Source organism: Ambystoma mexicanum, chromosome 4p, assembly GCF_040938575.1.
Source record: "Ambystoma mexicanum isolate Mex_15411 chromosome 4p, UKY_AmexF1_1, whole genome shotgun sequence".
Taxonomy (NCBI): Eukaryota; Metazoa; Chordata; class Amphibia; order Caudata; family Ambystomatidae; genus Ambystoma; species Ambystoma mexicanum.
Genome location: NC_090927.1, coordinates 839025797 through 839039653, shown reverse-complemented (window position 1 = coordinate 839039653; position 13857 = coordinate 839025797).

The following is a 13857-nucleotide window of genomic DNA, read 5'->3' as shown; positions in this document are numbered from 1 at the left end:
CGCTCGTCTGGCATCCCATCCTCGTCGCCAGTTGTTGTGTGGCCTAGCGTGGTGTGGGTGGCCCAAACACACGTGCACACACACACGCATGCACAGACGAGCCAGACACGATGTTGCCGGTTGCATCACCCGGCAGCAACTGCCGCACGGACTTCCTTTATTCAATTACGCATGCGCGGGCCCAAACGAGGCTCGCGCATGCCCAGTGCACACACGGGACGTCACATCTGTCGGACATGCAGCCTGAACTCGCCAGCCTGCAGATAAAAGCGCTTTGTGGAGAAACGTTTGGAACCACGCCGATAACTACTCACTGGTACATGCTAAGGCCTGGATGAGGAAAACAACAAAACAACAAAACTTACCAGTGCGACGGTGTCGCCGAGGTCGGGCTCAAGAATCCGGTGATGGCAGCTCCAGCAACAGGATCCAGGACGATGGCAGCAACAGGCTCCAGACGACGACGTGGCAACTCCGTCTCCTCAAGATGGCGTAAGGTAAGTGCAGGCCAGGCCCAGCCATTCTTAAGAAGGCCTGTCCTGGTGTCCTGCTGTTGTGTACAAATAGGGGGGCGGAGCCAGAAGAGCGCTCTTGGCGGCAATGAGCTGCTCCACCCCCCTACACCACGACATTGAGGGCGTTTTTTTTTTGTTTTTGAGTTTTTTTTTTTTTCTTTTTTTTCAACCCAGCTGCATAGCATGGGTTTGGTGTTGGCGGCTGATTCTGGCCGGATCCCGAGATCCGGCATCACATCTGGTGCCGGATCTCGGATCCGGCGAGAGCCGGCCCAATGACCAGCACTGGTCAGGGATGAACCTTTTAAGACATATCTGGAATAATCCAAATTTCTATGCAATCAGCTTTGTGAGAGAGTTAGAGAGACAAGACCTACCATTTAGTGTCAGTCTCTTGAAGTTAGTGAACAATAACCACGCTATTGGGTGCTGCTTCGGTGGAGGTGGCAGATCAGGAAATGCTGGGCAAAACCAGACAGACCTTGAAAGTTCATGTACGAATCTGTTCTGTTTGAATCCAGAGAAGAAGCAAAGACTATTCAGTAAAATACAGACTTTATTGTATTTAGATTTCTCCCAACTAGGTGGTGGGGCAAAGGGTGGAATTTGAAGAAGTCAAACAACCTACTAGGGATACAAACATAAGGGCACTACTGAGGAAACAGGCTACCTTAGAAAAGCTCTTTACAGGAGGGATCAGAAAAATAATAGACCCAACCATGCAGTTGCATGGATCAGAATCTAGGCTAAAGACATTGGGGTTAAATTACACGGTAGGCATTAAGGGTTTACCGGTACCGGTAAGGGCACCGGTACCGGTAAACCCTTACCGCCTTACTACGAGGTCCCTTTGCGGGACCCGACCTGGTGTAGACCAGCCGTTAAAGTTGGGACCCGCAAAGGGACCTTGGTGCTAATTACGGTACCACAATTTGCTGTACCGTAATTAGCTCTTTCCCCATTCCCATTGAGCCCTATGGGGCAAAATGGGAATGGGGAAGGGCCATGGAGAAAGTGGGAATTACCGCCCCGCCAACCTTGGAATGGGGTGGTGATTCCCCTTTTCTCCATGGTGGTACCGGTATGGTACCGGCGGCAACCATGGTGCTAATAACACCATGGTTTACCGCATAACGTGTAATGAGGCCCATTGATTTATTAGTTCATTGGTATAAATGGCAGGTCATGGTTATTATCCTGTTCAGATATCCTGATTTCTTTGTAATGTTCTGGTGTTGTAGCCTGTGAGCATGTATCCCTCCACTTTGGATGTCCTTGAGGGATGGCTGTGGCATCCTGTATGTGGTTGAGCTTAGTTCAGGGCTGGAGTTGGCTTGCATTTCTGAGTACAGATCTGTGGGGTCTCTAACTTTCCCCCTTGTGCCCTTTATTTGTCAGATTAGGCAATATTTATGAGTCAGATAATATGTTAAAATGGTGGATTGGGGAACCCACCAGGGGGTGCAGGCAAAATGGCTGCCTAAGCGTTTGTCGTCCCACAACCCCACAAGGAAATGGCTGTGTACTGTGAGATTTTCAGCCCGTAATCAGCAGTAAGCGGACAGGCTCATCAGGGAAGGGGCCAGCATCAGCCAGATCATCTTTTTGAGACGGGCCTTGAGGTATTCGCCCTGAAATGCCACCAGAAGAGTAGCTTCTCCATGCACCGTGGCCACCAGTGCACCAGCAGCCCTGCCAGACACGTGTGCCATGGAGCCTGCAGCGAGCGACAGCGGGGTTGGGAGTAGCGAAAGCAGCAACACCGCTTGCCGTCAAGATGCCATACTGCAAAGCAAGGAGACAGAGGCCCTCTTGCCGTGGAACCAGCAGCGAGGGACGGCGGATTTAGGAGAGGCAAAGACTTAGCCACTGCTCGCCCTCGGGACAACTCACTCAAAAGGACGTCTGCAGAGACCTATCGTCCCGTCGATGAGGGAGAGGGCACACAGCCAGAAGATCGCTCGGAACACCCAAGGCGGGAGGCCCTCAGGCAAATAGCAGACATCCAGGCAAGGAGCAGGAGGAGGAAGAGGCGCGGTCTCTGCCGGACCCAGGGTTGCTGCTGACAGTAGTGTAACAGGCTCAGCCTCTAAGGGGGAGAGGTTTGAAGGGCTGGCCTATCCTTCAATCAACAGCCTGGCCTCGAAGATAACGCAGAGGATCACCCAGCTGTATTAACAGTGGAGAGGGATAGGCCAACTGGGGCAGGATCAGCAAGGGCATTCCTTATGCCCCCCTACTCATAGCGACAGCAGTGAACTGTGGCCCCGTGAAAATCAACAATCTCCAGCTAAACCTCCAAGCTAACGCACAGGACCAACTTGCTGCATTGGCGGTTGAAAGGGAGAGGACAACTAGAGCATAATACTGCTAGAGCAGTCCTGAGGCCCTCCCCTACACAAGACAACAGCAGTGGACCGTGACCCCCTGCAACTATTAGCAATCATTAGGCTGGCCCCGAAGCTAAAGCAAAGGGTCATCCAGCCTTTGTAGAGGTCAAATGGGAGAGGTGGATCAGGGAACAAACAGCCAGGGCATTCCTTAAGCCCTCCCCCACTCAAACCATCAGTTGCAGATTGTGAACCCAGAATCCATTAGCTGCAGTACCACGGTGCGGGAGCATTTCGTACAGCAGTACTTGAGCGAAGGGCAGCAAGTGTGTGTAGGCCCTGGGGGAACGCTCACATCTGCAGTGAACAAGCACAGAAATCCCTGAAATCACCAGGCCAGAGCAGACAGTGCGAACAGTGTGGATTCCAATAGAGAGGTGAGGTAACTGGGTCAAATAAAGAAGCACAGGGGGGTGGAGAAGCAAACAGCGCAGACCCATCCCCCACCCTCCAAGTGCTCAGAGTGGAAGGACGGGGAGTGCCCTATAAATAGAGCGGTGTCAGCCCAAACCCCCTCTAAGGCATCGGAAGCCTCGCTCACAGCTAGACCTGTACAATGCCCGTCTGTACGCCACTCATCGACACCAAGGGTACCCCCCTCACTCCTTGGGGCACTAGGTAAAGAGACTCAGAAGAACCCAATTGCGCAGTCACGCAGCCTGCAGCCACCCTCCAGGAGCTCTGAGGACAACCAAGAGTATATGTCAGGGAACCTGAACTGGACAACTATGCTCAAGCTTCAAGAGTTTGGCCGCCCTAGCTTAACCATGGCATCACAGCCCCCGCCAGACCCTCTGATCATACCAGGGACAGACCAGGGAAACCTCCACAAAAGCGGATGTCCACCTATTGTTAGACGAAATCAGGTCATTAAGGAGCAGCATGACAACAACGGTAAGCACCCTCCAGGAACGAGTTCACAAAATTGAAGATAAGGTTGAAACCCTGGAAAACTATCAGCTGTCCACTGACCTTGTAGAGACGAAAGGAGAGGGTCGCTTTCAGGATCTTGAGCAAAGGAACGCATTTCTGGCTGCCAACGTGGATGACCTCGAGAGCAGGGAGAGGATATCGAATATACGAATACAGGGCCTTCATGAACTGCCTAATGAGATGCCAGCAAGTTTGGAGAGACAAGTAAAATCTTGGTGAACTCATTTTTCCCTCTCCCCTGACACCATACCTGGAATTTGAGAGGGTGCATTGAGCAGGAGCCCCCCCAAACGGACCAAGATCTGTACTGGCCAAATGCCATCACTACAGACACAAGGTCAAAATCGTGCAGTGGGCCAGAGAGCAGGACCATATTGACTTTGAGTGATCATGGGTTTGAATCTACCAGGACTTGTCAGCATCCACCCTCTCCAAAAGAAGGGATTGCTGTCCGCTCACCACATGACTACGAGAACAAAACATTTGCTACAGATGGGGCTTTCCCTTTGCACTTTCCTTTGAGCATGGCAATGAGGAATACAGGGTGGTCTCGGGAGAGGAGGCCAACATCGTCTTACAAGCCTTAATAGTAGGAGCAGGCCAAGCCAAAATGGAAGAACTCCTGTCATCCTCTGAATCACAAAGGAAACCGATTGACCCCTGGCACAAGAGAGGATGCACCAAGACCACAATAAAATACAAAAGATACAATACCCCCTGAATCTCTGGGGACACAGAACGGTGCAGATTGGAACACCGGATTGTTTCTGGAGGTATGAGGAAGAGAATACACCATCGATACTGAACAAATCAGGAAATGCAGAAGTAGCATCTACGGACAGAGGAGGGGGCCTCTCCCCCCTTGGTGTCTGCTTGCTTTTGAGCCAACGGGCTGAACAGTTAAATGTTGTTATTCGTGCGAACACACTGACCAGAAGCTACCATGTTGTGGTAGAAAGTTGTGGGTTACGGGGAGTTCCCCGTAGTGTAGCCCTATTCTTTCTAGGGCGTCTCCAGTTTTGAGGGGAAACTATTTTGTTTTTATTGTTTCTCAGAGGGGTTATTGGTGTCAGGGGGGATTCAAAGGAGAATACGCTTGGGGGAAGGGATAAGGGAGGGTCACCATTAAGGAACCTCGGCAGGTGGCATTGCTTAGCAAAATGGTATGCGGCGAACACATACACAAGGCACACTCAAATGGGGCCAAAAGCAAGGAGGCAACAGTGAACCTAAGCATGTATAAGCACGCACAAGGGCGGCACCTATAGGGGACGCATCACATCCCAGGGAAATGGTGAATGACGTAGTTCGGTTCAGGTGTTTAAACGTGAAGGGCCTTAATTTGCCTCAGAAGAGATCAATGTCCTTAAGAGCATTCACCCAGTCCAACCGAAACACACTCTTTGTGCAAGAAACCACATTTTGGGGAGGGAAGGAAACCGCTGTAAGGGGCAGACATTTGGGAGGAGCCATCTGGGTATCAAGCCCTGCCAAGAGAAGAGGGGTTGGCATCTTGTTTCGAGCAGCGTTAGGGTTGCACATCACATACACCCATGAAAACCCAGATAGGCGGTACCTGGTTTTGAATGGAACCATCCGAAAAAGGGCGGTCACATTATGCTCAGCGTATGCACCCAATATCCAGCAGATCATGTTTTTTAGGGAGCTTTTCGCTTTTCTTGGAGAGTGGGGAACTGGGGCCTTGATTTGCGGAGGAGATTTCAACATGATGATGGACCCGGCTTTGGACTGGGTCTCATATAGGTGAGTAGCATTCTCACCCCAGGGAAAAGGGTCATTCCAACTCCTTATGCAGGAACACTTCTTGGTGGAGACGTGGAGAGCCTGTCACTCACATACAAAAGTATATACATCTATTAAACTAATGAACTATTGAACTAGTGAGCTGGTCAGACCACGATATGACCACCATAAACCTCAACCTAGTCCCAAGCATGAAAACAGACAGAAGGTGGATCTGTAATGATACACTTTTCAAAAGACCGGAGATTCAGGGAATCTCTAGACACCGCATTCAGGGAATTTTTCCAGTGAAATGATATAGATGATCCCTCTCGAGCGATAGTGTGGGAGGTGGCCAAAGCAATGACTAGAGGATTGCTGATAGTACTATGGACCCACATGAAAAGAGTTATGATCCAGTGGGAATCTTTCCTGAAAGGGGAAATAAGGAACAAGGAAGCCGCTTTGTACCGGGCTAGAGGGGAGGAGGCTAAGATGCTAGCAGATATAAAAGAGCTCAGACAGGAACTGAAGGAACTGTGGAATGGGAAGGCATTGACTGACCTCTGGTTCGTCAAACAGAAATGTTATAAATATGGAGATAAAGCCCCCACACTGCTGGCAGCCAAATTACAAGGTCAAAGAGCGAAGAGGGCAGTATATAAATAAACACCTCTGTAATATCAGAGGGGAAGTCCTTAGACAACCCCTCTGATATTGCAGCATATTTCACTCAGTTCTACGAGCACCTATACTCCTCTAGCTGCACATCATCCCAAGAAAGTATTTATAAATTCTTAGAGTCTTCAGTGTTCAATCCAATGCCAAGCTCAGACTTGGATAAACTGAGCGCACCCATAATAGCAGAGGAAGTCAATGCCGCCATTTCCAGAGTGAGAGCAAGGTCAGCCCTGGGGCAAGATGGTTTCACCCCAGCGTTTTATAAAACCTTCAGTGTTGCCTTCACACCCTTCTTAACCCTCGTGTTTAATGACATCATGGAATCAGGGCAGGCTCCAGAATCCTTCACAGAGGCAAGTATAATCGTGCTGACAAAGAAGGGAGAGACAAGCTTGAGTGCAGTTCATACAGGCAGATCTCCCTGCTGAACATTGATGCAAAGATCTATGCTAGACTCCTTGCTAACAGGTTATGCGAGGTGTTACCGAAGCTCATACACAACGATCAGGTCGGGTATGTCAAAGGGCAACATGGCTAGGACAATGTCAGCAAAACATTAGATCTAATTACGTCAATTGACTCCAGGGATCACGACTCAACACTAGTTTTGGTGGACGTGGAAAAGGCCTTTGACAGGGTGGAATAGCCATTTACCCTCCAACTCTTGAGGAAAGCTAACCTAGGATGTCGTTGGATCATGGCGGTGCAGGCTCTCTATCGCAACACATGGGCCAAGGTTGCGGTTAACGCTGTAGCATCTCCCCCCTTCACCCTGAGCTAAAGCTCTAGGCAGGGGTTCCCCCTATAAACCCTAGTCTTTATGCTGGTAATGGAACCACTAGCCCAGACTATACAGAACAATCCCTTAGTCACAGGGTTTTATGAATTCAGGAAGGAATATAAGCTGGCATTATTCACACCCATCTAGTTCTATACTAGCGCTCAAAGCTACAATAGAGGAATATGGCTCTCACTCAGGCTTCCGGGTTAATCAGAGCAACATGGTAGCCCTATCGGTAAACACCGGCGGATCTCCTGCATGCAATCCCGAAGACTCTTGGGGGTTGAAACAAGTCCATAAGTTAATTCCATACTTAGGGGTTACTATCACAACACAGCTAGGGGATCTATTTCAGGTGAACTATCCCCCGCTTTGGACAGCAATTAAAAGGGACATCTAAAAACAGTCAAAGCTGAAACTCTCCTCGGCTGGAAAATTCACGACAATCAAGATAAATGTGTTACCAGGACTTTTCTTCCTGTTACAGTCTCTCCCTGGTATTCTCCCAGAATCTTTCCTTGCAGAGGTTAAGCATGCCTTGCTGGCCTTTTATGGGAAGGGAAAAGGCCTTGTATCGCTTACAAAACCATGATTCCCCCTAAAAGTAAGGGGGCATGGCATATTCAGATATGTATGAGTATTACAGAGCAGCCCAACTCCGGGTGCTGTTGGACCACCTAAGGGAATCGGACAGCAAACAATGGGTTCATTTAGAAAACAGTTTCTTGGCACATGTCACACTGGGACAATGGCTCTGGGTCCCTCAGAAATTATTGCCATGCAGAGTGCGTGAGCACCCAGTCCTGGCGGCCTTGTGTGACCTGTGTGGTACATTTAAGACTCTTGCAGAAACCACCTTCAAACAAAAAATGCATTGAAATAATGCAGAAAAAAACGGCAGTGCTTTTCTTTCCATGGTACATATATGTGGCCAGCACTGACCACAAGAATGCCACCCAAAGAATTGCTCTGCATTGTTTTACCTTCATGTAAATCATCTGAAAATGATTAGCTTTGCAATGTATTCTTGATTTCATTTTAAAACACCACAAAGTGTGCACTTCATGGTAAAACACCCATACATGCTTTATTTCTTCTAATTGACAAGAAGTGAGGCAAAACATTTGAAAGAACGGAATTGCTGTGCTCATAAAGTGCTTAAAGAACAAAGAATTATGTTTTCCCCTCAACACAGCTTCTGTTTCCTTTTACTATGATGCAGCACTCTCAAATTGCAACAAATGAAAGAAATGACTTGGTATTTCTTTTTCCCATGTCAAAGATCAAGGACATCCTGTGCAGCATCCTTTTTGTCCATAAATCAACCATCTATGCCAAAGCCCCAGAACATTACTTGAAGTGAAACTGTGGCTCGCAGAAACCGCATTGGGAAACGTGAATTGAAAGAAAAACTGTGCTTTTGCAAAGCCGGAGAATGGCCCTCATTACGACCCAGGCGGTAAGGGGTTTACGCCGGCGTAAACTTCGCCGACCCTTACCGCCTGAGTACGAGTTCCCTTAGCGCCATGGCGGATTTAACACCTGCTTTTAGCAGGTGTTAAAATCCATGGCGCTAAGGGACCTTGTTGTTAATTACGCCACCGTAATTTACGGTGGCGTAATTAACGCCTTCCCCACTCCCATTATGCCCTATGGCGCAAAAATGGGAATGGGGAAGGGTAAATGGGGATTGGGGACTTACCGCCCCGCCAAGGTCGGAATGGGGCGGTAAGTCCGCCAACCACCATGGCGGAGTTGGCAACTTAGCGCCATGGACCATGGTGCTAATAGCACCATGGTTCTCCGCCAAGGTCGTAATGAGGGCCAATGCCTTTTAAAGGTGAATTATAAATGACAGCCTGTGCTTGCACAGAAACATGATTGAATCTGTGGGTGGGAATTTTGTTATATAAATGTACATTATATTTATCCTCCAGACTCGGTTTCCTTTGAAAAGAAAAAAAAACCTCAGAAACCAGCAGAACTTGTTTGGACCAGGCACTGACCTCAAGGATGCCCTGGATCCCACGGAAAAAGTTGCATCCATAAGAGAACCAGCCCACAAGGGCACATGAAAGGCTAAGAGTGTGAAAATGCAATGCCCTACCAGACTGGGTGGCATCCCTGCATTAAGGAACAAAGAAACCCAGTGAAACTAGTATTTCACTGAGAGGTGCGATTTCCTCCTGCACCCATTCTCAGGACAAACTGCTGATCTTCAAAGGGTGTCATAAAAGTCCTGTGTGCAGACTGACCCAGGAGGAGACAATTTGTCTGTGGGTGTTTGTGGGACCGCCCACACAAGTGACTAATCCAGCCCATTGACTTTAACGAACTTTTTACATTAAGACATTTCTCCCAATACCCTGAATAAGCAGTAATGTTATATTATACCAGTATTTCATGTGAGTTGTGGACAAACACAAAGCGACTAAGCACATGTTTCTAGCACATGGTGAACAGGAATGTCAGGAATGTCAGGAAAACGCATTTTGGTACTTGGTGAACAGGAATGTCAGGAATGTCAGGAAAAACACATTTTGGTGTGAATTATAAATGGCACAAACATGAAACTTGGTGAAAAGATGCACAGTGTCAATGGAAATATGTGTAGCCATTTGTAGAATTTTTTATATTATGCTTTTCATTAAAATGGTGAAATTGTGCCAAAGGGCAATGCGACATCACACAGAGGTGGTGATCAGAATGTCCAATTCCCTGTGATTTATGAATCCGTATATCTGCTTCTTATAATGGTGACTAGTATACATTTGAAGTTGTGCTCCATAACTCATTTGTGATAAAAAAGTAACTTTGTGAGACAAAGAAAGGTCTTAAATGCACACACAAAAATTGTGTCATTTCCCCTGAACCAATCGGCACAGGGGGATGAGGAAGGACCAGTAGCCTGGCCTATCCCAGGATATGAAGAATTCCAGAATACTTCCCCGCCAGATTGTAAACCAATTATGTCATTTTGGCTATATAAGAGGGAAGACAAGAGATTATTCAGACTCAAAACCAGATCCACCCATCCAGATCCAGGCATACACAAGAACACAGGGAGAAAGGAGGAAAGGCAGCTGACCCCATCTAGGAGAGCCCAGTGACCAGATCGCTTGCCCGGCTGATCCCATCGAGGAGAGCCCAGTGTCCAGCCCCATCCAGCTGTCCACAGTGACCAGATCCCTTGCCCAGCTAATCCCATCCAGAAGAACCCTGCTGTCCCAGTGACCAGATCCCTTGGCCCACTGTCCAGAGACCACGCTGGCTGTCTAGATTCCCAAACTCAAGTTTACCTTGTAAGTATCACATCACCCCGTCCCCAAACTGCATATCCCACTCTTTAGACCCTTTCATCCAATTCCAATCCCATTGAAATCCTTGTCAAACACCACATTGCCAGTATCATCTGTTCACCTTTCCCATAGAAGAATCTGTGTTAGTCAATGTCTGTTCGCATATTCATTTTATAATTTTTCCAGTTATCTGTGTAAGTGCCTAGTATCATTTGAAGTAAATCAATTAATTTCCCCATTGAAAATTCACATTCTTTTTTTATTTATTTTTTATTTGTATTTGGTTTAACAAAACCTTTACAAAAATAAATTACATTAAAAATCAAAATGCTTAAAACAGAGTCACATATAGTAATACAGTATAAGCAAATTAAAAATAAAAAAACACATTCTTTCTTAAAAAACTAGACAAATAAGAACAATAATCATATAACCAAGATAAGTATCTAATGTCCAGACATGGTCGTGAGACCACACACATTGGTTAAAAACTTAACAATCACCAATTTTAAAGGCACAGATTTCCTGTGTAACATTTCCCACCATACATCATCAAGAGCAACATTCTCACGGTTGATAACAAATTTAACGAAGGCATAAATACGTTGTGACTTAATGACGCCACATTCTAGTAGGAGGTATCTCAAGGTTCCCCTTCATGAGAAATTTTCACAAAAGCGACAGGGAATTTGTTTAGCTTTATCACCTTCTCTTATTTCCAGAATTTCTTCAGTCATTAGGACATTGAAACAAAATCTCGGATAAACGATGCGCCAACAAGGGTCAGAATGACCAGGGGGTCCTGGGAGTCCCTCTGCCAGACATTAGTCCTGGTTACGAGAGACTTACCCAGAGTCTTTAGCTCATTATCTTTCACAGAGAAGAAATATCCCAAACATATCAGTCTTTGTCCTGCCCTGGGGTAGTCCAGCACAGAAATGCTAGGCAATTCTCCTCTGAACAAGAGTACCAACAGCATCTCCTGACACGTGTTTCGGTCTGGTTGGACCTCATCAGTAGGGAGGAGCTGTGCCTCTCTAAGAATAGTGAGCAAGGGGTCCATGTCTGGATTCCTCAAGTAATTTAGGGTGAGACCCAAAGTTACTTAATTATGCAAATTGACAAGGGGGTCCTGTGAGTCCCTCTGCCAGACATTAGTCCTGGTTACGAGGGACTTGCCCAGAGTCTTTAGCTCACTATCTTTCACAGAGAGTCACAGCTAACCCTACTGATGAGGTTCAACCAGACCGAAACACATGTCTGGGGTTGCTGTTGGTAGTCTTGTTCAGAGGAGAATTTGCCTAGCATTTCAGTGCCGGACTGCCCCAGGGCAGGACAAAGACTGATATGTTTGGGATATTTCTCCTCTGTGAAAGATAGTGAGCTAAAGACTCTGGGTAAGGCTCTTATAACCAGGACTCATGTCTGGCAGAGAGTCTCCCAGGACCCCCCTTGTTATTTGCATATTTCAAGTAACTTTGGTTCTCACCCTAAGTTACTAGAGGAATCCAGGCGTGGACCCCTTGCTCACTTTTCTTAGAGAGTCACAGTTACACCCTACTGATGAGGTTCAACCAGACCGAAACACGTGTCTGGGGTTGCTGTTGGTAGTCTTGTTCAGAGGAGAATTTGCCTAGCATTTCAGTGCTAGACTGCCCCAGGGCAGGACAAAGACTAATATGTTTGGGATATTTCTCCTCTGTGAAAGGTAGTGAGCTAAAGACTCTGGGTAAGGCTCTTGTAACCAGGACTCATGTCTGGCAGAGAGTCTCCCAGGACCCCCCTTGTTATTTGCATATTTCAAGTAACTTTGGTTCTCACCCTAAGTTACTAGGGGAATCCAGACGTGGACCCCTTGCTCACTTTTCTTAGAGAGTCACAGCTACCCCCTACTGATGAGGTTCAACCAGACCGAAACACGTGTCTGGGGTTGCTGTTGGTAGTCTTGTTCAGTGGAGAATTTGCCTAGCATTTCAGTGCTGGACTGCCCCAGGGCAGGACAAAGACTGATATGTTTGGGATATTCCTCCTCTGTGAAAGATAGTGAGCTAAAGACTCTGGGTAAGGATCTTGTAACCAGGACTTAGGTCTGGCAGAGAGTCTCCCAGGACCCCCCTTGTTATTTGCATATTTCAAGTAACTTTGGTTCTCACCCTAAGTAACTAGGGGAATCCAGATGTGGACCCCTTGCTCACATTTCTTAGAGAGTCACAGCTACACCCTACTGATGATGTTCAACCAGACTGAAACACGTGTCTGGGGTTGCTGTTGGTATTCATGTTCAGAGGACAATTTGCCTAGCATTTCAGTGCTGGACTGCCACAGGGCAGGACAAAGACTGATATGTTTGGGATATTTCTCCTCTGTGAAAGATAGTGAGCTAAAGACTCTGGGTAAGGCTCTTGTAACCAGGACTCATGTCTGGCAGAGAGTCTCCCAGGACCCCCCTTGTTATTTGCATATTTCAAGTAGCTTTGGTTCTCACCCTAAGTTACTAGGGGAATCCAGACGTGGACCCCTTGCTCACTTTTCTTAGAGAGTCACAGCTACACCCTACTGATGAGGTTCAACCAGACCGAAACACGTGTCTGGGGTTGCTGTTGGTAGTCTTGTTCAGAGGAGAATTTGCCTAGCATTTCAGTGCTGGACTGCCCCAGGGCAGGACAAAGACTGATATGTTTGGGATATTTCTCCTCTGTGAAAGTTAGTGAGCTAAAGACTCTGGGTAAGCCTCTTGTAACCAGGACTCATGTCTGTCAGAGAGTCTCCCAGGACCCCCCTTGTTATTTGCATATTTCAAGTAACTTTTGTTCTCACCCTAAATTACTAGGGGAATCCAGACGTGGACCCCTTGCTCACTTTTCTTAGAGAGTCACAGCTACACCCTACTGATGATGTTCAACCAGACTGAAACACGTGTCTGGGGTTGCTGTTCGTAGTCTTGTTCAGAGGAGAATTTGCCTAGCATTTCAGTGCTGGACTGCCCCAGGGCAGGACAAAGACTGATATGTTTGGGATATTTCTCCTCTGTGAAAGATAGTGAGCTAAAGACTCTGGGTAAGGCTCTTGTAACCAGGACTCATGTCTGGCAGAGAGTCTCCCAGGAACCCCTTGTTATCCAACAAGCGTCAGGAGATTTTTTGAGATATAATTCTGAGTTCCCCATGAGTTTTCCATTGGGGACTAAATGGTGGTATATCTTCAATGCTTGTACACTCTCAATCGTAGAAGCCCAATCTTTGTTCTGAAGAGCACGTTTGGTTTTACTGGGATTGGACATCAAGGTTGGATGTGAGGATCCAATATTTTCTAGTATTTTAAAAACAATCGAGATGAAGGCTTGTTAACCATATTAATTTAGCCCACCAGGTTTCTATACAGTGTCAACCTTCTCCATGCAGATGGGGAGCAGGTGCAAGTGGCTCTAGGTCACCTGGCCTAAGCCCTGCCCACCTGGTGCCTTCCTGCTTGCCGCTCTTTTTCACCACTTAGCAAGCCTCGCCCACCTTGTGCCT